The sequence below is a fragment of the Papaver somniferum genome, chromosome 10, assembly GCF_003573695.1.
Source record: "Papaver somniferum cultivar HN1 chromosome 10, ASM357369v1, whole genome shotgun sequence".
Taxonomy (NCBI): Eukaryota; Viridiplantae; Streptophyta; class Magnoliopsida; order Ranunculales; family Papaveraceae; genus Papaver; species Papaver somniferum.
In genome coordinates this window covers 69,583,162-69,606,669 of record NC_039367.1, presented here as the reverse complement: position 1 = coordinate 69,606,669, position 23,508 = coordinate 69,583,162, and positions in this window count along the sequence as shown.

Below are 23,508 nucleotides of genomic sequence, written 5' to 3'. Positions count from 1 at the left end.
TGATTGCAATACTTGCATTCAATATTAGGGTTTCAATATTCAATTTTCAAGTTAATTGAAATATTATTTCTATCTAAGAAATTCTTTACCCCCTAAAGGAAGACACAAAATCCTGAGTCATCCTAAATCAACCCACTAGAGCAAGCCAGGAAGGAAACCCTAAGCAAACATTTCGTAAGAAGTCAAGAATATGTGCAGAAAAGAAGATGCTTTGAGCCATTCATCCCAGCAAGACCAGGGAAATCTCGCGTCAGGAGCACATATAAGTCCGTGGTATTCCATTATGCCATTATTTCTTTTATCATGAAAATCACATACATATGAAGGCACACCATTGTGCCTGAAAAGGTTCAGATGTAGTCTTACGAAAGATTATAACATAAAAACATTTATTCAAACAAGCAAACAAAAGAAGGAGATCTTGAACTCAGCCGCCACTAAGTACAAGGAAGATGTTCACAAATTACGGGAATATATTTGAAAAGAGAAAAATAAGCAAAGAGGTTTAGCCATCAAGAAGGTCGACCGCGCCTACACCACCGCTAGGACCTGCTTCAACACCATCGCCATCGTGGAACGCTACTGCTTCTTCTTCTGGATCTGCCTCAGCTTCCGCTTCGGACATTTCTGCAGAAACACTATCCGCCTCAACATCATCAACAGAGAAAGCTTCCACATCTTCCTCAAGAGCCACAACAGCGTTAGGAATTGTGTTGAGCACTTTCAGACACTCAGGTTCGTCTGTGTCAGAACCGAGGATTATCACGCCATCATGGAGTGGGTAATCACATTTACCTTCACCGAGAGGCCGTTTTCAACCCTCCGCCTCTTTAGCCGTGCTGCAAATCTCTCATCTCTTGCGCTTGTTGATTCTCGCAATGCATCATCGCACCTCCATTGCTCCTCCATATCGATCGCAGCTGAAAGGGCACAGATGCGTCCCCTGGCAATACGCAGGTGCAGAATGGACATCCCCTGTATAACACGACCGACTTCACGGAGTGGGAGATAAATTTTAGCCATTACCTCCTCATGTGCACCAGCCTCCTCAGGCTTATTGACTTCAAAACTTTTTTCTGGAGAAGTTACAGAATGATCATCACCAATCGCCTCCATGATAAACTGCGAAGAAGAAGAAGTTATGGTTACGAAAAAAAATCATCATTATTGTTGATCGATCAGAAGATCAGATAAGCGCGAAGCAGTACCTGGAATATAGAAGAAAATGATTCTGTGATAGGAGGAGTCCTTAGAATTTTCTTTATATTTCACGAGCCAACAGAATCCCAGGGAGAAAGGGAGTCTTCACTTGCCACCTATAAAGGCTGCTAATTTGGGATACATATCAACAATGCTTATCGGATATATTTGAGAGAAGCCGCCGTATAATGGAAGGGAGTACACCCAGTCCAAGCTCCGTCCAGATATGTACGGAGGAAACCAAAGGGAACCGGCTCACATGACCAAGTCCTGCTTCCCCCACAACCCTAATCAGGTTCCACCAGCCAGACAACACCTGACGATATCTATCTATGCGGTAAATGCGTATTTACTTTAGCTTAATCATTTCAGTATACAAATTTGTCACCATCTCATGCCTACCCCAAAATAGTGTAACCATTATGCGCTAGGCATGGGACTTAATGTTGATGGTGGATTTTCATTTAAGGCTAAAATTGTAAAAGCCAAAATTATGCGCTGATATCCTGCAAAGGATAAAACTACTGATAAAATGATGAATGCTTCTTCACTTCGCTAATTTACTTAGAATGGAGCATGTAGCAACAATCCCATGCACCCTATAAATTTATGGCATCATGACCAGCCTTGTATTTCCTGTGTTGTTCCCACTGAACTCTCATTATTGGTGCGACATGACGACTGAGTGTTACTCTCAGCAGAGTAACACGAATCTCCAAGTGTCACTAATGAGGCATGCACGAAATACCTGTACAGGCTACAACTCTCGGTGTGTTATACTAGCCCGATTAAGCATATTTGAATCTGGACTGACCATATCGGTCTCAGAAACAATCACGACCACGCAAGTTGGACGTATGATTTAACCAGCCTAGACGATCCTCAGCAGGAGCAGGCTACTACATAAATGACCACCAGCGTGCCCACTTACGCCCTGATCGGTTGAATACCTACCATGCCTCCCAAACTACCACCGAACACCAGCCTGAAGTTGGATGTCCAGACTGGTATGGAGCATCTTGGAGGAATCGTACAAACAAAGGCCGCCTATGGCAGTCTCAAGTTCATCACGTCCTTCCAACTTCACCGGCATGGTTGGACGATGTGGATCATCCCAAAACCGGTCGAACAAGCGCCGTGGTGTACACCGGCGGACCTTCTTCCTACCTGCATGACCGACTCTTCCTTAACCTGACCAGATTGCAATATACGATTGTCCAAAGTTGTGTCAGCGTGAAGAATTGAGGGTCGCAGGAAATTCCACTAAAGGTCCCAAATTGATCACGACCATCCAATTTCACCGGCATGATTGGATGGCTTAGATCGGACCCATAGCCACCAGGCAGGTATTGGCGCGTTCACCACCGGACCAACGTGGGACCCACATGGTCGGCCTCCCCAAAGGAGAAGCGTGGCTTGCCAATTCGTCCAGCCAAAGCAGCGTGGACGTGAAACCCTAATTAGGGTTTGCGGCACATCACATGTGTCGGAAATCAGTCTCAACCATCCATCTTCACAGGTATAGACGGAGGGTGTAGATGTAGATTCAAAGGGCCTAAAACATGTCAACACAATCACTGTGGGCCCGCCTACATACACGACTAATCGTTCAAGACCAACTATGGTTGGTCATCTCGATTTGTGCGCCCAAATTAGGCATGGCCGCACGTTTTCAATAGCAAATCGATCTCGACCACTCAACTTTGCCGGAAAAATTGAGTGGCTTAGATCACATCTTCACGGGACAGTGAGGTACAGACGTGTACACTGGCCTGCCGACTGCATGCCTGACTGATCGGCCAAGACCGACCATGGTTGGTCGTTTCGAAACGCACGCCCGAAGTAGGCACGACGTGTGGTCTTCAATTCCTTTGTGGCATGGGATTTCTGTCGCAAATCGATCTCAACCACTCCTCTTTGCCAGAAAAATTGAGTGGCTTAGATCGCATCTCCATGGGACAGTGAGGTACAAACACCTACACCAGCATGACGTCTACACGCATGCCCAATCGGCCTTGCCAAAAACGTGTCCCATGCTTGGATTCGACCAAGATAAAGTTTGGTTTTTGAGCACCTCCTAAAACCTAATCCGACGGTCGAAGATGTGGGTCGCAAGCCATCTCGTCCGTTCAACTTCACCACCCTGGACGGACAGCCTAAGACAGAAGTTAGGCGACCAGTGAGGTATCACCACGATCATCGTCCACCACTCTTCCACACAGAATGATCGGCCAAGTCAGATCTTACATGTACATCCTCCAAACGATCACTCGAAGATGGCTGGACGTGATGCTATTTTCCGCGACTTACTCCGTTAAGCCTTAAAACAGCGACGCTTCATACACGCTGAATATATTCGATGCATTACATACATAGAATGCACATGATATTTCACAAATATCGACTTCCTAAATAACTTAGTTATTTAATCTAGCATCACATGCTGCTTTCTGTGGGTCCCACGATCCACACTCGAGACATTAATCATGTCACAAACTGGGGGATACATACTGGGGTATTGGTCTGGCGGTTTACAGCGTGCAGGGAACAACGCGCCATCACAAGAACGTGTTAGGAGACATGGACGGTTAGTGATGATGGGAAAAGTGGGCAAGACTTATCGTGTGACACTAACACACGCAACTCCACTCTCCATCACTTCATTTCCTCCACTTCCCACGAGAAACGTGAGTAAGGCACAATTACTTGTATAAATAGGTTCTCCTCCTTATTTCCAGAACGAGACAACAGAAACCAAGTGTTGATACAATCGTATCCGAACACCAGAACTGATAGCTTACATTCTGCAAGCCAGTTCAGCTTTCTGATACAAGTCATACACAACCAACACCTTCACAATCTCAACACATTCTTCGCTTCCCTCCCGAAGATAAACCCCATCTCCTTAACTTTGTGACCGAAGCAAGTCTAGAACGGCCATTTCTTGGTGTAGGCCAGAATTATACAGATTGATTTCTCGAATCACAAGCACTCCCATGCAGTGCATTTGTTTAGGGTTTAGATTCATTTCTCATTCACACACTCCAAATTACCAAAACCGGCAGAATAGTTTTCACCCATAAACAAGTGTATATTTTGTATAACGGCTTAATTCTGAGAGTATTCAATTCTGGACTAGGTCCCGGGGTTTTTCTGCATTTGCAGTTGTAGTTACCTAAAATCGTGAGAGGCTAAAGTGAGATTCTATGGTTTCTGAAAGTGAGTTACGGGAGTTGAGCATGAACAGTCTTCGCCTAAACCACGCACAATTGTCGTTCAAAGGCTGCTTCAGTCATAAGAGAGGTTAGGTCTGGTCTTAGGGAGGAAAGAAGATGAAGAGAGAGATTAGAGAATTCTAGGGTTTGAAGAAGAATTTCTCTGAGTGGTTATCATAAAGTTGACTTATTTATAGCTGAATTCTCCAATCTCAGGTCGGTGAAGATAAGGATTGCTTTTCGTGTCGTACGGAGCAATTCTCCCATCTCTTCAAGAATAAAGATAAACTAGGTTGAGTTTATCTCATTATTCCACCGCCTTTACTCTCTTTTGCTGTGATAATTAAGCCGGGTATTTCTCACACATGTCGTAGACCGCCAGAACAAAACCTAATTGTTATCTCCACGTGTCATAGACCGCCATACTTGGTTAAGTCATCCTTTGTGATGACGTGTTGAGAAAAAAAATATTCTCTTTAGCCGAGTTGGCCGAGATAGAGAGATATTCTCCGATTTGTAAGAATGACTAGGATGAGTCACGTGAAAGGGTCAACAAGACCAGTGTATCTCGAAAGGGTCCGGAGGATGAATAACCATCGTATCTTGCGGGGATGTCCTAGGAGTTATTTGGAAACCTCAGTAAGTCGAGTCACGAGCCTAGAGCATACATGACCAGTGTATCTCGCGATGATGTGTTATGAATCAGTCCTTGATCTCAAATAGGGTGAGTCGTGCTTATCTCCGCTCTGGGTCATAAGTCCGTCGGGGACGTTTTTACGCATCTAGAGAGCCTGCATGACCAGCAGTATCTCGTCGAGGATGTATACTAGGAATCATGGCATCACAATCAGCAGCGTCTCGCGGGGACTTATTCTATAAATCGTGGTTGTTCTGGTTCATAAGTCTACTGGTGCCTTGAGGACCAAGGGCTTAATCTCTCCCGCGAGAGTTGAGTTTTGTCTATGGTCTCGAAATGACGCTTTTGCCCCTTATCCAAATTTCACCATCTACAACAGTTTTCCTCGTTAACAAAATCTTGCTGTGTCTTTTACTTTTCTATTTCCGCAATTATAATTGTTATATAATTAAAAGTAAAATACAAAAACATTAACTCCGATATACTTGGTAATGATCCTATGGAGTTTGGTTAAGTCCGAACCTATTATTAAGTATCACACTTTGGTAGTCGTATTGTCTCGATCTCGTATCCATAGACAAACATCAAAGTGTGAATACCTATTTGTTGCATTCTCTCGACTCTTTCCATAGACAATCACTTTCGGTAAGAGGACCTATAGGTGGATAGATAAAAGATTGTGGTGTATTTGGGTACCCTCGTCTTTTCACTAGTTTCTTGACAAAAAAGCTTATGAATATTCTCTCAAAGAGTATTATATTGTTGTTAAGCACCATTGATAAAATCAAGAATAAATGTTAGTCTTTATCTCATCCGTACTACACTTTGCACCGCAGGTTTTCTGTTGAACATTTTTTGCGAAAGTATTTTGTATTTGGGATGAAATGGCCAATTTTCTTGGAATTTTTTATTCTAATTCAGAAATTAAGAGTTTGAAAGTGAAAATTTGAGTTGAAAGTGAAATCACAAATTTTTTGAGAACGATTGAATATAGAAGGTGTGAATTTATAATTGAGAACGATTGAATGTAGAGGGAATGTGATTAGATCCATTGGATGAAACTAGTTGTTGTCGGCTTGGAAAAAGTCGGTTGGCTCAACTTGAGATGATGCTCGTCTCGACAGGTTCCAAGCCTTGGATTTCCCTAGGCCGAGCGTCTCAGTTTCATGCGATCTTTTCAAGTTGAGCCGATCGTTTTTCCCATTCGCTTATTCCATTGTGGGGGTGAGAATGGGAAAATTAGCTCATTTGCCACCCCACTCCCTTATACCACTAATATTTTGTGTATGTACTTGAAACACTTTGGAATTTCATGACCCTTGAGAGAACAATAAGAGCATGTCAAACTGGAAGATGATTCAGACTCCCGAGATGTGTACGCGGCTAGACACATAGTGGAACCTGAAAAATCAGAAAAAAAGTTTCCAATAGAAACAGGTAGATCCATTTTTTCTTCCAGACCGGTTGAGATTTCTTTTGAAAGAATATCAAGATTGATGTATGTGTCGCTACAATTATCAAAATCAATATTTTCACAAATAAGTACAACACTTGACTTTTTGTCTTCATTAGAATCATAGTTGTCAGACATTTCATCAAGAGTTGCAGCTAGACCTTTGTTCCCAGTGTATTTTTTACGATTTGGTCACTCATTTGTAAAATGACCAAACCTTTACACTTAAAGCATTGAGGCATATCCTCGTCATTAGTTTCATAAATATCCTGGTTTTTAGGAGGAACACGATTATGCGGTTTAACTGATGACCTAGGTTTATCTCCGGAGAATCGTTTACTTCTCTTCAAAAGAAGATCCCTAAACTGTCTTGTGATCAAGGAGACTGACTTGACAAGATCTTCATCTGATGAATCAACCTCAAAAAGATCATCTTCAGAGATGCAAACACTTTTAATTTTGTCAAGTAATCAATTTTTCTTTTGTTCTTTCAAAGGCACATCCTTTCCGGATTTGGATATAAGCTCATGATCAAAGATCTTTAACTTCCCAACCAGAGTATTTATGGAAAGAGTTGCAAGGTTATTACCTTCAACGATGGCATGCTTCTTAGAATCGTATCTAGATGGCAACGAGAATTTTTCATCACAATGTCCTTTTCAGGAATAGTCTTATCCAACGCAAAATATGCATTAACAATTTCAGACACTTTGTGATTAAGCTCATCAAATGAATCTTCATCTGCCATACGAAGGTTTTCCCAATCGGAGTTTAGGTTTTGAAGCCTAGCTTCCTTTTCACTGGTATTCCCTTCAAATACAGTTTCTAAGATATCCCAAGAATCTTTAGACTTTGTGCAAGTAGTCACATGTGTTAAAGCATTGCTCGGTCGAACTCGCATGCGTTGCTATCTCAAGCATGTTTTTCAATGTTAGTGATCAAAACTATAAGTCTTGATTTCTAGTCTACTATAGGTAAGTCTCGGACTAGGATAGAAAGTGTAGTTGAGCTCAAGGACTTCATGGCGATTCATCATACAAGAAGAAGAACTACTCAAGGAACCAGTGGAACTTCTCGACAAAAAGGTATGTGAAGACTTGAACTTATCTATCACTCAAAAGTCTATCTATTCTATCTCCTACTTCTTGAGACAAAAAGTCATATGCTATATATAAACTTTGATTATACACATTTGGTATTTCAATCCGAGTATACCTCGCCTATCTATATCTCGAAATATGTGTTGGTAAGTTTTTCGCTTCGACCAAGCTTATCTTTACCTAGTGACAAAAGTCATGATATGTTTCAATCACTTTGAAAATTGCTTTGACGAAGAATGTTTCAATGATTGGAATGAGAGTTTAGATTACATAACCAATGGTGGACATAAGCATTGTTGTGGAAACACATTTATGTATAAGTCCTATTTCTTGAACCAAAGTTTGCGAACTTTGTTGATCAAGAGAACCGGAAGAATGACGTGAGCCAAGTCCGCGAACTCAGTCCGCGAACTGCCGAAGTTCTCAAACCCGAGAATTTCTGCTGGAGTTGACAAACTAGTGCGTGAAGCTAAGTCTGCGAACCGGCGAAGTTCTCATCCCGAGAATTTCTGCTGGAGTTTGTAAACTCTGCCCGGTAACTTAAGTCCGCGAACCAAGTCTGCGAACTTAAGAAGGTTATATATCTGAAGATGATTTCTGAACTTAAACTTAAAAAGACTAAGGAATGCAGTTTGCAAACCGTGGCTATAAAAGTTCATGAACCGATTCGAGTGAATCAAATCATCTTTGCTTCAATTGTGTCTTGTGTAGTTACATAAGAATTCCTTACAATTGAACAACTCTCTAACTAGTTTATTTGAGTCATGTGAACTAGTTATGGTGAAGAAGAACATGGTTGATATGAAATGCTCATATGGCTAACCTTTTGGTTAACTATTATTGGACCAACAAGTGCATACGTTTGGGTACGGTTAACAAACCTAGAAGAGTGCATTTCCATTGTGTGTAACAAGCTAAGTTTTTGATCTAACAGTTGAGAAATATTAGCTTGAATCTAAATCAGGTTTTCATCTAACGGTGGATATTGATTGCTTTGTTACCAAGGTAACTTAATGGCAAACCCTGATTTGAAAGACTATATAAGGGGACATCTAGCATCAATGCATAACTAATCCCCACACCTTACGTGTGATACTATTTTGCGTGCTAGAGTCGGTTCTCCTTTAACGTTTGGTTTTCTTCTTCTAAAACCAGGTTAACGACTCAAAGACTTCATTGGGATTGTGAAGCCAGACCGATACTACTTTATCGTAGTTGTGTGATATGATCTTGCATCTTCTATCGTACGAGTACAATCATATTGATTGGCTTGAGATTGATATCTCCGATAGGCAAGATATAAAAAGTAATCACAAACATCTTCATCTCATCGTTTGTGATTCCGCAACATCTTGTTTCGCTACCATACGATTAAGATTGTTGTGAGGTAATTGATAACTCTAGGATGTTCTTTGGGAATATAAGACCGGATTATCAATTGGTTCCTGTTCACCTTGATTACTATCAAAAGATGGAACAAAACCTTGTAGGGTTTATCTGTGGGAGACAGATTAATCCTTCGATAGACTTGTCTGTGTGAGACAGATTTGTTTGTCATCAAGTCTTCGACTTTGGGTCGTAACAACTCTTAGTTGTGGGTGAGATCAGCTAAGGAAATCAAGTGCGCAGTATCCTGCTGGGATCAGAGGCGTAGGGAGTACAACTGTACCTTGGATCAGTGGGAGACTGATTTGGGTTCAAATACAGTCCAGTCCGAAGTTAGCTTGGAGTAGGCTAGTTTCTGTAGCGGCTTAATACAGTGTGTGTTCAATCTGGACTAGGTCCCGGGGTTTTTCTGCATTTGCGGTTTCCTCGTTAACAAAATTTCTGGTGTATGTGTTATTTCAGTTTCCGTATTATATTGTTTTATCTTTATAATTGAAATAATACAGGTTGTGCGTTAGATCATCAATTAGAGTAATCCAATCTTTGGTTGCTGATTGTCATTGATTGATCCTCGGATATTGGTCTTTGGTACCATCCGAGTTATTCCTTGTATTTGATTAAGACTCGCTGATTTCTATTAGCTTGAGTAAATCAAAACAAGAGAGAGATATTAACTCCTTGAGAGTCTGATTGTCTAGTTGATTCTCTAGAAAGTATTTCGGAATTAGTCCATACAGATTGCTAAGCGAAATATTGGGTGGTGTTGTTAGACCCCCGCTTTTTCAACATGATGCTGGAGCTCTGGGGTAATGGCATGAATGATAGCATTTAACCCATCTCAGCGGAATCATATCTACCAATATCCTTTGAAACTGTTACATCGCCTTTTGTACTACCGGAGGATTATAGCCATTAACCACATAAACCCATGATTGAAAATCACGCGCTTGAAGAAACGCACGCATAACAGTTTTCCAGCATAAGTAATTTGAGCCATCGAAAACTAGTGGTATGTTTATGGAGATAATACTTCTGTTCATATTCAGATCGCTACAAACACAGACTTAAAAGGTATTTAATGTGTTTGCCTGTTCTGATACCAATGGAAAAAGCGGGGGTCTAACAACCACACCCAACAATTCGTTTGGAAATCTGAATAGACAAACTCCAATATACTTTCAAGAGAACCAACTAGACAGTTAGACTCAATCTAGAGAAAAGTATGTCAAAGAGTTTTGTATCTCTCTTTCTCAATTCAATTTGCGATCAGCAAATAGGGATTTTCGAGCCCGATCGAATATAAGAGAAATAACTTGAACGGTACCAAAGACCAATGTTCAAGAATCAATCAATTTCAATCAACAACCAAAGGTTGGATTTTCCAATTGATCGATTCAACGCACAACCTGTGATATTTCAATTATATAACAAAATATAATGCGGAAAAGAAATAACACAGACACCAGAAGTTTTGTTAACGAGGAAACCGCAAATGCAGAAAAACATCGGGACCTAGTCTAGATCTGAACACCACACTGTATTATGCCGCTACAAACACTAGCCTACTACCAATGAACTTCGGACTGGACTGTAGTTGAACCTAATCAATCTCACACTGATTCAAGGTACAATTGCGCTCCTTACATCTCTGATCCCAGCAGGATACTACACACTTGATTTCCTTAGATGATCTCACCCACAACTAAGAGTTGCTACGACCCAAAGTCGAAGACTTGATAAACAAATATGTCTCACACAAAAAAGTTTATAGGAATAGATAAATATGTCTCCCACAGAAATACCTACGAGTGTTGTTCCGTCTTTTGATAAATCAAGGTGAACATGAACCAATTGATATACCAGACTTATATTCCGAAGAACAACCTAGAAATATCGATAACCTCACAATAATCTTAATCATATGGTAGCGAAAAAAGATATTGTGGAATCACAAACGATGAGACAAAGATGTTTGTGATTACTTTTTATCTTGCCTATCAGAGATTAAATCTCGAGCCAATCTTAAAGAAGATCGTACTCAAACACGATAGAAACATCAAGATCAAATCACGCAAGTACAGGCGGTCGGTAGTAGTCGCTGGTGTTGCTAGTTGTTGGTGGTCGGTTGTTGTTGGTGGTGACAATATAATAAAACTTAAATGTGGGGTTGATTTTTGTTTTTGTTGGGTGATTTAAACTAGAATGGTAATATAGACATTTTGTGTTAAATGGGGCTTTTGTGAACATTTTATTTTGTTGGAGTTTTTCTATATGGATAGTGACACCTTTGAGGTTATATCTCATGGGCCGAATACGATTTTTGTATAGTTTTAAGGGGTGGTATCTTAAGAATTTTTGTTGTCATTAAAAAAAACAAAAATTCTTTATAAACAACGAAAAAAACCGAGAGAAAAAATCCTCCCTCACACCCCACCCCTGCACGTCTCCCGAAAAGTGGGGTCCACATTTTAAAAGAAAAAAAAATCTGTTTCAGGCGGCTTTTACCTAGTTTATAATCTCAATCTGTTAAGAATCGTTGAAAGAAAAAATACTGTTTGTGTCAAACACCTATTACCTGGCCACTAGTGGTACTCCACCTCACGACTGGAGCCTTTCGCCTTTGTCTACCAGGAAAACAGTGTCTCTCGCATCTAAAAGATTTCTCGCATCTAAAAGTATCTCTTTATTCTTACAAAAAAAAAAAACGGTCCGCGAGTTAAAACCCCAAAGGTGTCACTATCCATACACAAAAACTCCAACAAAACAAATTGTTCACAAAAACCCCATTTAATATAATTGGTCTATATTACCCTCTTAGTTTAAATCACCCTAACAAAAACAAAAATCAACCCCACTTTAATTCTTATTATATTGTCACCACCAACAAGCAACGCCACCTTCTACCACCGCCACCGACCACCACCGTCGTCTCCGCCACCAACCACCACCGCCAACCATCGCCGCCACCATCTCCGACTGCTGCCGCCGCCGCCTCCGACCGTCACCGCCGCCTCCGACCACCACCGCCGCTACCGACCACCACCGCCACCTCCGACCACTACCGTCACCGCCGCCACTGACCACCACCACTACTGACCAAAATTTAGATGAAACCGATTTTGGTTACATCACAAATCCGATGAAACCGATTTTGGTTTCATCATAAAATAAGATGAAACCCTAATTGGTTTCATCAGAATTCAACTACAAGAAAAATTCAACAAGGATCTTATGTTGCAGTTGTCTTGGATACAACAACATCACAGATCCATGCTCTATGCTACAAACACATATTATCAACTGCCAGCACCACCACTGCCGACCACCGCCGACCACCACCGACTAAAACCAACAACATCGCCAACACCGGCCGACGACCACCACCACCACTGACCAAAAATTAGATGAAACCAATTTTGGTTTCATCATAAATACGATGAAACCGATTATGGTTTCATCATAAATACGATGAAACCATAATTGGTTTCATCAGAATTCATCAGTAGTTGCACTTCATTTAAGCTTCATTTCTTCTCTAGTTTATAGCATCATCTCTTGTAACACAGCTCTACATAAAAACAACTCTACTTTCAGGCGAAACCCAGCTGCACTATCCACCTTCAATCGCTTCAACTCCAGCTACACTATCCACCATGCCCTATTCTTTGCATCTTAACCTGCACTTCCAATTCCAACCCTATAATCCACAACTCCACAATACTTTCCTGCTTTTCCTAGCATTCATCTATTTGTGAATCTTCTCAATCATTCATTCAAGCCAACATCATTGTATCAACAACCTCATTCTATTCTTTCAACCACCAGGCCATCAATTCAATTTATTTCTTTCTTCAGTCACAGCCTTTGTCCATCAAACCAACACTGCCATCTTCTATTCCATTTCCTTGTCTGGAACACAGACCAACACCATTTCAGTCGCCTGCACAACCCCATTTGCATATACCACCTGCAGCTGCTCAGGTAACATGCAATTCATTCATATACAACACCAATTGCATTTCAAACTCAGGACACTTCCACCTGCATCCCTTTGCTGCCTCAAAAACCTGTTAACAATCACACATCAACCACAAACTCATTGCACAACATCCACAACTTACTCATTGCAACATCTCATATTCAAGCTTCTGCCATTCTCCAACTCCATTGCACCAAAACCATCTCTAAATCCTCCATCAACTGAATCTTCTCTATGACAAACTCTATCCAAGAGCCTAACCCATAGCACCATCAGTTCACATACATCACATAATTCTTCAGTTATAAAAACCCCCACTTCAATTCAATCATCATCCTCTTCCATACTTCGATTTCAGGAAAAACCTGTTCATAAATTCATCACAACAAGACCTCGATTTCATATCAAATTCTTCGTGGTAGCAGCAACTGGTTCTGCAACTTCATCATCACCACCAGCTACAACTTCAGTTCTTCTACTTCTTCCTTGTAAGCCTTCTCTCAACCATAAATTCCTCCAATCCCCATCTTTTTCTCCATTCATCTCAGATATCTACAGGAGCAGCAGAAATCAAACCCTAACCAATTTCCATCGTCAGAACCTCAATTTCACCAGCAACAACTTCACATCAATCTAACTCAACTCTGAGTTTCAATTTCTGAATCAACCCCAGACGAGATGCAGATCCAATTTCTTGCAATCTCAGATTCAACCCATCTTAAATCTGTTTCAAATCCATCATCTCTATCTTACCCTTTTCACATCTCCCAATTCTCGATCTATTTCTCGATCAACAACAACGAGATTTTCTCTCAATTTCAGGTGATAAAACAGCGGCATCTGCTGCTTCTTCTTTTCTCAGTTTTAGGGAAATGAATGAACTAATGATTGAGAGAAAACGTCTCTCGAATTCTTCATCTCTTGAATCAGCGCCGTTCTTTTCTGCTTCTTCATCTCTGTCTCGATCTAATTTCAGGTGATAACAACGGCAGCTGCTGCTTCTTCCTTTCTCAGTTTTAGGGACTTGAAATGAACGATTGAGAAAAGAATTTCTCGATTTAGATCTCTCGGCTTTAATAACAACAACCGTTTCTCGATGAACAAACTAAATTTACAGGGAATTACAGGGAAGTGGTGTGTCGGGGGAGAATAAAATTGTTGTTGGTGTTCGTGGAGATCCATTGTTGCTGCTGGTGATGATGGTGGTGGGATAAGGAGTAGGAAGAAAAAAGAAATCAGAGAAGAAGAAGAAAAGATGAAAGGGTACATTTGGGTTTTTTTAAAATAAAAAAAGTTAAATTTGCTCATTATCATTTGACTTGGGGTTTTTGTCCCAGTTTTATTTGAAACGGTTTTTATTTGGTAGAAATAATATGACCGATTTTTTCTTATCACTAGTTTGTTCACCTAGGAATTTTGTCACTAGTTTTGAAAAAAAAAATAAGGAAAGAAAAATAATTCTTTATTACTCGGGTAGACCAAACTTGCAAGTTGCAACTACCCTCTTATAAATTTTAATTACCCAAATTGCCCGAAACCCTAATATATGTTGAAGTTAGTTGCCCTAAAAAAACACATTACTATATAAAGACTCATTGTCAAGCTTTTCAGACAAACTCAAACCCTAGCATCTCCTTTACATAGCCGCCACCACTCCTTTCTATTCTAGTCTAAGTTTGGCCGATCACTTTTTTTTTTCTATATTTAGCTCTGGTTTTATGTACATATGTAACCATCAATAGATCTTTTACCACCATATTTGCGATGCTATATTTCATCATCTTTTAAGTCTATGGTCATGTATAGGCGGCACCATTGCTAGGTTAGAGATGAGGCGCAGCTTATAGTTTCATTCATGTAGAGGTGGTCCTCCATCGCCAATTTGCGGTAATGTTCAAAAGATTTGTAGTTCGACATTTTTTTTTTTCAGATCGTACGTTTACATCCTTTGTGTCTTGGAATGGTTTTTTTTTTCCTTCTTTTTTTACTGTTTAAAATTTTGAGCGTTATTACGTTTCTGTTTTCGGTAAAGGTTTGTGAAGGCTTTGTTTTTATTTTGGTTTTTTTTGACGTGCAAATGACTTCCATCCGCATGCAACAAACACTTGATGGGCATAGCGGTCATAGTTTTGCACAAACTAATGCATGCAAGTAGTAATTTGCTTATTCAGCTGATACTTAACTATATGGATCACGTGAGATTTACAGATCACATGATCCTTTGTTAGGATTTTACCAGCATACATTCCGTTCTAAGTTTTAAGTTTAACAGCCTTTGTAAACCGTGGAGTATTCTTTGGGATTTGCTTTTATGCTGAAAACCAAAATGGTCTTTTGATAAATGTCAAAAGCCAGGTACCGTCAATATACTGTAGCTTTCACGTGAGTCCTGAGATTATTATTAGTATTATTTATTTATTTTTGATGTTAGAATCGCACTGGCTTCTTGAGATTGGTGACCGGTTGCCGGCCCATTAAAGTAAAGGCATTTAGTAGGGGTGTGCAACGGACGGACGGTTGCGGATTAGGGGTCACCCGCAACCAAACCGTCAAAGTTGCGGATTTGGAAAATCAAACCGTGACCGGCCCAATCACCCGCGGATTTTACATTCGCGGATCCGCGGATTGTGCGGGCCGGTTGCGGATTAACCGCGGATTTTTAATCACAAAAATCATCAAAAAAAAAAGTTATCTTCACAAACAACCACAGTTGTGTCTCATATCCGCCATGTCCATCTCAGTTCAACACATACAAGCTAAACAATTCAGCCTCAAACAGTGAAATAAGCAACAAAGAGACTTACCCAACAATAATCTGTGGCTCCATTTCAAGACAACTCCAACACACACAACAGACATTTAACATCTTTGTTACAAATCTGGAATTCATCTTATCAAATACAAATAAACGAATAGTTCCACTAAAATCCACGAATCCTAATTTACTGATTTTGGAAAGAACACATGAATAACCCCAATTCCTAAGGAACCAAAATTAAACTTCAAACACTGAAATTAAACAACATACAGACTTACCCAACAATAATCTTCCCTGAATTGATGTTCCACCACCCACTAATGCTGAAATCTAATTCACATCTCCCCTGAGTTTGAAACAGCCTTTGAAGCAACACACCATCAACTATTCTCTGATATTAGTCTTCTATTCTTAATCAGTTTCAGAAGCATCACCTTCTTCTTAGATTCTTCCTCAATTCACTACACCCGGCCTTCAGTTTCTTCTTGTCTAACTCCAAATCAATCTTCAATCGGTTTCCAAAACTCTAGTTCTAAAATTAGGGAAGAACATGAAACCCTAACTATCAGATTCTTCACGCATGACTCCATATCATCCAATTAACCTCGACCCGTTCCACAATCAACAAAACCCACTTCTAATCATCTATCTAGAGCGTCAGATTCACTTTCTAAATCATCTCAGAGTTCTTCTCATGGAACCCTAATTTCATTGATTCTTCATCACGATTCCCGGAAGCACCTTCTTCTTCGTAATTCCCTGATACATCAACTCTTCCTCCATCTAAACAACATCACGAATTGAATTTTATTGAATCTACTCTCAAAATCACTACTCGAGCGAAGAACAGAAGAAAGCAGAGAAGAGAAGAAAGAAAAGAAGAAGAAGGAAAAATGAAGAAGAAAGAAGAGAAAATAAGAGTTTATCCTCTCGCTACGTGTAGAGTGTAGTGTAGATAAGGCTGACCAGATTTACTATAGGCCCAACTAATTATACTTAGCTAATAAGAGGCCCAAGAAGAAATCGATTGAATCCCTAATTGTCCTACGGTGCGGGTAATCCGCGGTTATCAAATCCCAACCGCAACCCTAACCGTAACCGCACCGCCTGCGGATTTGAAAATGCATCCGTGTCCGGTCCATAGCTCTTGCGGATTGGTTTTCACCCGCAATTTTGCGGACGGATACGGATAAAATCCGCGGTTACGATTTTTCTGCACATCCCTAGCATTTAGCATCCTTTCAGCCGGCCCATTGAAGTAAAAGAACTAACTACTAAGTTATTTAGGCTAAAATGTGTGAACATGATTATATTTTTCATCCAATAAGTGACTAGCTTGGGGTAACATTTATTTCTACGAAGTAAGCAACAAATCGAATAAAAATCGTTATTCTGCAAAAAAAAAAAAAAAAAATCGAACGAAAATCGTTTAATTCTCGTTTTACATGGACTAATTTTTTTTTTTTGGTCCCATTTTAGAGCATACTATATTTAAGGTGTTTAAATACAAGGCTTGTTTAGACAGCCAATCCAAAAAGAACTCGAAACCCTAATAAGAAAAATAATGAACCCTCTTAAACAAAAGCTATGTGACTTGTGGTTTTAAGAAAATTTGATTTGGCAATCAGCTGACATTTATTTTTATAAATGAAATACATTTTTTTGGTGAGTTTTAAACCTAAAAATATAATTTGGGTCTAAACTGTCATCAACAACAAACACTATCAATTAATTTTGGATCATTAAACATGCGTTTAGTTGGTTATGTCTACTGTTGTTGACAACTTAGATTCGTGTTGCATCCAATTAATGACAGATTAGTATGTTTTTTTCTAAAAAGTAGTATTGCATCCGATTAATAACAGATTAGTATGCTTTTTTCCTAAAAAGTAGTAATGATAATCATAAAGAAAATGCTTGTTTTTTTGTGCTTTTTTGTTATAAGGTGATAAATCTTGTCTATGTGTTTATATGAATATTAAGAAACCTATTATAGGGCTTCAAGAAAAGAGTTTTGAGGGCTTCTAAGGATTCAAATATCATACAATGAAGATAAGGGGACCTAATTCATAAAAAAAATACTAAAATATCCTTAACCTATTAAATATTGAACCTAAAACTAATTTGTTTTCATTCCTCTCCTTTTAACTCTTCCATTTTCTTCTTCCCCATCACCTCCATCGCCTATTTTTTCGATTAATCATCAATTCTCAAAATAATTTATTATCGGTTAACACCACTTAATCCACCCGCAATGACTTTAATAAGGTAAGAATAAAAAAACCCATCTTATTTCATTAATTTTAATGCATGGATAGGCGGAATGATCAAATTAGGTTTTTGAAAAAATAGTTTCAGAACTGTCTACGGTTGGGAAACCCAACCGTTCGCACCGTCTACGGTTGGGTTTCCCAACCGTATGTCATCTACGGTTTGGAGTTAAGAACTCCAAACCGTATATTCTGGGTTCAAAAATCCTACGGTTTGAAAAAATCATACTTCCATACCGTAACCTGTACGTACGGTTGGGAAGTATTAATTTTCCCAACCGTAGGTTAGCTTATAGTTCAAAGTTGGGGGTTTTCAAAAGCAAAAATAAGTGATGGGTTTTCTTAGTTTTTTCTTTTTGTGATCGTCTTCTTCATCGCGAAGGAGAATAAGAAGAGAGAAAGAAGAATGACAGGGTATTTTTATGATCCTCATCTTCATCATGATTTGTGAATGAAAAGAGAAGAAGAAAATAATAGATTTAGTATTTTGTATATGATCATCATCTTCATCATGATTTTTTTTTGAAGCATACATTGAATAAAAGGCTTAAATTGTTATTAATCATCTTCATCATGATGAAATTATAATCATCATCTTCATCATGATTTATGAATGAAAAAAGAAGGAGAAAGTAATAAATTTAATTTCATAATTCATGGAGGGTAATTTAGCCACTACGAAAAATAGCTGGATATGGGGTTTTGTTGATTACTATTTCATAACCCGATTTTGTCATCTTGTGAGCCTCAAATTAAACCCAATGTTTAGAGCCCCTATAATAGGTTTCAATATTAACTATGGATCTGAGTAAAAGCTTTGTTTTTGTGTTTATATGGAAATGCAAATTGTGTTACATGGAAATATTAACTATGGAACAGAGTAAAAGCTTGGTTGACTTAGAGTTGGATGTAGTTTTGTACATCATTGAATCAATAACCGTTATTAATCGTTAAATGATATCAATAAAAATGTTTTTTTTTTTATTATGTAGATCATTTTCACCAAAAATCAACTCATTTAATATTAATTACTCAAATACATATGTAAAAATTGTGAGTTGATTTTTTGTGAGGATGATCTACATAATGAGTAAAACTCTTCGTAACAAATCAGTCTTTGACTTTGTTTCTTGGTAACTAAAGTTTGGTTATGCAGGAAACAATTTTGTGCAAGATGCAAAGTGCAAATTCATGGTTATCATGTTGAATGGTTGACATCATTAAGATTGCTGCCTAGATAGGATATTAAGGTTATATTGTTAAGATAAACTATGATTGTACTTGGTAACTAGATGGTAATATCTTGGTCTTGGTATGTATATTTTTACGGACAAAAAAAGAAAAATAAAAAAAGTACATTGTATTCAAATTTGATAGGACTTGGTAAGGACAAAGGCAAGGTTCTGGTAAATACTTATTTAGGGCTTCGGATCCCCTATCCCCTCATTCGGTGTGCCTCGTGTCCCTTTAATAAGACGTCGCCATGTGGCAGTGATTTCCTACCAATATAATTACAATTCGCTGATTTATTTAATTTGGGAAACAAAATACTATAAAATAGTCGACAGTTACCTATTATGGCGTGAAGTCATTTTCTTTTATGAGTTAGTAAGTTGCGGTTGATGAAAATGACTAAAGACATTCATCTCGCCAAATTTTTAATTTATTTATATTCGATTTTTCCCTTTAACAAAAAAAGATAACAAAAAAAGAGGATTTTCCCGTCTCTATTTTTCATAGAATTGTGGTTGTCTGAAGTTATTTTGAAAAAATAGTGACTACCTCCACCTCCTTTCAATAAGAACTCCCAATTGGGGGATAAAAAAATTAATCGGAGATAGAGAGAAAAGGCAAAAACTGGATCCAAATATCAAATCAGGGTCACCCCTTATCTAAGTATTTTTTTAAATCCTAATCTACCCCTCACTAATCAGGTTTAGTGGTTAATAATAATTAGTAAAAATCTTAAGTATTTGTTAAATGATTAGTGTGTATTTGTATTTGGGTGAATGAGATGAGAGTAGAAAGATAGAAAAAAATTTGAGAGGGAACTTTTTTTGGTGAAAGTGGAGGACGATTGTGAAGAGAGAATTGCTGTTAAGAGGTTGAAAATTTAATTTTTTTTCTTTGAATCCACCATTGTTGCAGCTGAAATAGCTCGGTGCCGGCATTGTATTCAACCGAAAAAACCATGCCGGCATTTGTTGGAAATTTTCAAAACCTAAATTTTTTGGTTTTAATCAGTCAACTTCCGGCACAGTCAGTTAATTCTCGAGCATGCCGGTATCTATGCCGGCATAATATGTTGCTTAAATTTCTATGCCGGCACATGATGAAAAGTATCCAGGAAACTTCAAATTTTTTTCACTTGACTATCGGCATTGATAGATTTCTATCGAGCATGCCGGCACTCAGTTCCGGCATTGAATGTTAGTTACCAAGTATGCCGGCACCTTTTTCCGGCATGGTCTTCATCAACTTCGGCATGATATTCATCACTTCCGGCATGATATTCATCACTTCCGGCGATGTAAATTTTTTTTATTTCCGACCGACATGGTCTTCATCTATGCCGGCATGGTCTTCATCACTACCGGCATGGTATTCATCTATGCCGGCATTGGTCTTCATCACTTCCAGCATGTCTTCATCACTTCCGACATGGTTTTCATCACTTACGGCATGGTCTTCATCAATACCGGCATGATATTCATCACTACCGGCATGGTCCTCATCGCTTCCGAATGATAAAAAAAAATCATTTTCAAGGGAGTGGGGAAATGGGAAAAATTTAAAAGGGAAGAGAATTTGAAAGGGAATGGGGAAAATTTAGAGTTTGAAAGGGAGTGGGGAAAACTCTAATTTGGAAGGGAGTGGGATAAATGGGGATATGATTTTGTTTTTTGATTTTAAGTTTTTTGATTTTTATTTTGAACAAAGGGTATTTTAATATTTTCATACCCAAAAATCAGCCCTCAACACACACTATGAGTTGGGGGAAGTAATCTGTATCCCCAATTAATTTTTTTATTCCCAATTTCGCGTTCTTTCCATAAGTCTAACGTATACATTCATCGTTCTATTCGGGTTTAAGGAGTATCTGCTTTGATCATAGATGTGAATCATCAATCAAATTAACCTATATCAAAACTTGTATACAATCGATATACTATGAACATTAGATCTGATGAGAAAGCTAACAATAAATAAATAAGATATTAAATTAATTTGGATGACTATCTTTCTCATTTTTTTTGTGTGTGTGTGTGTTTTTTTTTTTTTTTTTTTTTTTTTTTTGACATGGATTGATTAGAATATACAGAGGTTTGATTTTGGTTCGACAGTGGCTTTATGCTAGAAAAGGAAAAATCTCTTACGTTTCCTAAATTAACGAAATCACAAAACTGTGAGAATACATGGGAAGAAAATTGGTGCCACATGGCATCTCACAATTGGAGGGATACAACGACACATCCAATTAAGGGACAGCGGATCCGAAACCCTCATTTAGATAATATTTTATTTTAGTACTCCGTTTGTCCGGATATAGTTGATTAATATGGTTTTCTTTAGCAACATTGTACCAATTATTTTTCGTATTTTTCCATAAAATTTCCTGATTATCAAGAAGAAATAAAAAAATAGGATGTGAAAACTAATATATTAAACAAAAAATTTGGGAAATTAATGGTCTATGTGGAAATAATCTCAATTTCTTAGTAATTTTTGAAAACCCTAATTTATAAGTAATTTCGGACGAAGGGAGTAGCTTTTAAGGATAAGAATAAACCCAACCCTTCACCTCAACAAATTAAGGGATTATATCTGTGCTCTCATTGTTTTTTTTTTTTTTTTAAAAGAGAGTCGGAGTCTTTACCTATAGATTATATACTACGAAACATAACAGATAATATTTTCAGTGATAAACGTTACATCTGACCATCCCGGTCTCATCCCAGTCAAGGACGTCCAACAGATGTAAAATTTGTAAGGGCAATTCTTATGGCAATGGCCAAATTCATTTATTTGTTGAGCCAGGTGGATGGCCAAACTGGCTTTTCCACTATGGTAAAGCACTGGGCGTTAGATGACTAAGCACGCGTGCTTGAGACAAACTCGGGCGCTGCACAGACAAACTCGGGTGCTGAACTGACAAACACGGGCGTTGAACAGACAAACTCTGGCCCTGGTCCTATAAACGCGCGTTTGTGCTATCAACGCGGGCGTGAGATACAATATCTCCAACGACCATAATTCCAACGTCCACATTTTCAAAACCTATAAATATTGGATTAAACTTACTTCAATTCTGTCACACCATCACTATTTCCTTCTTCTAAAAATCTTCTAAATCAAATTTTTTTGATACAATATGTGTGGTCTTTTAAAAAAAGTCAATATTATAAAGAAGAAAAGAGATTGAAGAAATGAACCGGCACCGGTGCCTGCCACAGGTGTAGATTTTTCTCAAGATCGTGAAGCAGAGTTTGCTGCGCCGAGTGTCATTGTTGGTCCATCATTAGTCCAAGGTCATGTGTCAGAGCATCAAGATCGGTCTGATGATTATTTTTATATGAGAGGTGGATTTTCAGAGGTAAAGGCTATTTATGAAGTTTTACCCCCTGGAGTCCGACAGAGGGTTGACAGATATCCCTGGCGTGCGCTTTATAGTGTGAAGGCTAGAACACACAAAAAAAAAATTCCGAAAACAATGGTAAAAAGGTGGTGGGCGACGACGCACACATTCCATTTCATTGATTTTGAATTTGGTATGCTTGCTTAACTTAACTTAAATTATATTTTTAAAATAATTATATTAAATAATCAAAAGAATTAATCATAGTTGATATTATACTTGTAATAGGAATTACGCCCCTTGATTTGTATTTCATTTGTGGGATCCCAAGTGGAATAAGAGAGCCGCCACCATTCAACGATGACGAATGAGATACGCTTTTCCCTCGTTTTTGGATTCAGAAATAACTGAAAATAAAAAACAATTGAAAGAAGGTGGGATTAGATGTTCAGCGTTGAAGCTTTTCCTAATCCAACCCAGAAATCCAGAGCATGTAGATGACTATCCTGTACTGCAAAGGGCGTTTATCTTATGGGTACTGATTCAGATATTCTTTCCAAACTCAACTATTGTTGCTCATGTTGGTTGGGACACACAACATGCACATCTATGGCTTTGATCTCCCAGCGTTAGCACGACTGTCCCATGATGCAAATATCGTCCCTAACCAGCCACCTCCAAAAGAGCCATGTTTTATGACTTACCCCACCGCGGGTGCAAGTTCTTCATCATCTTCGTCAAATTTGCCCGAAATTCTTTGGGAGATGCCAAGTATTACTTCACAAGGTGAGCCAACCACGATCCCCATTGTTTCCCAAGGTATGGAACGTGATTATCCTTACAACAATGTGACCTCCAGTGAGGGAGAGTTGAGCATCCAACTGAACGATTTGTATTGGTTGAATCAGAAAATGGGGGCTACACACTTGGATGT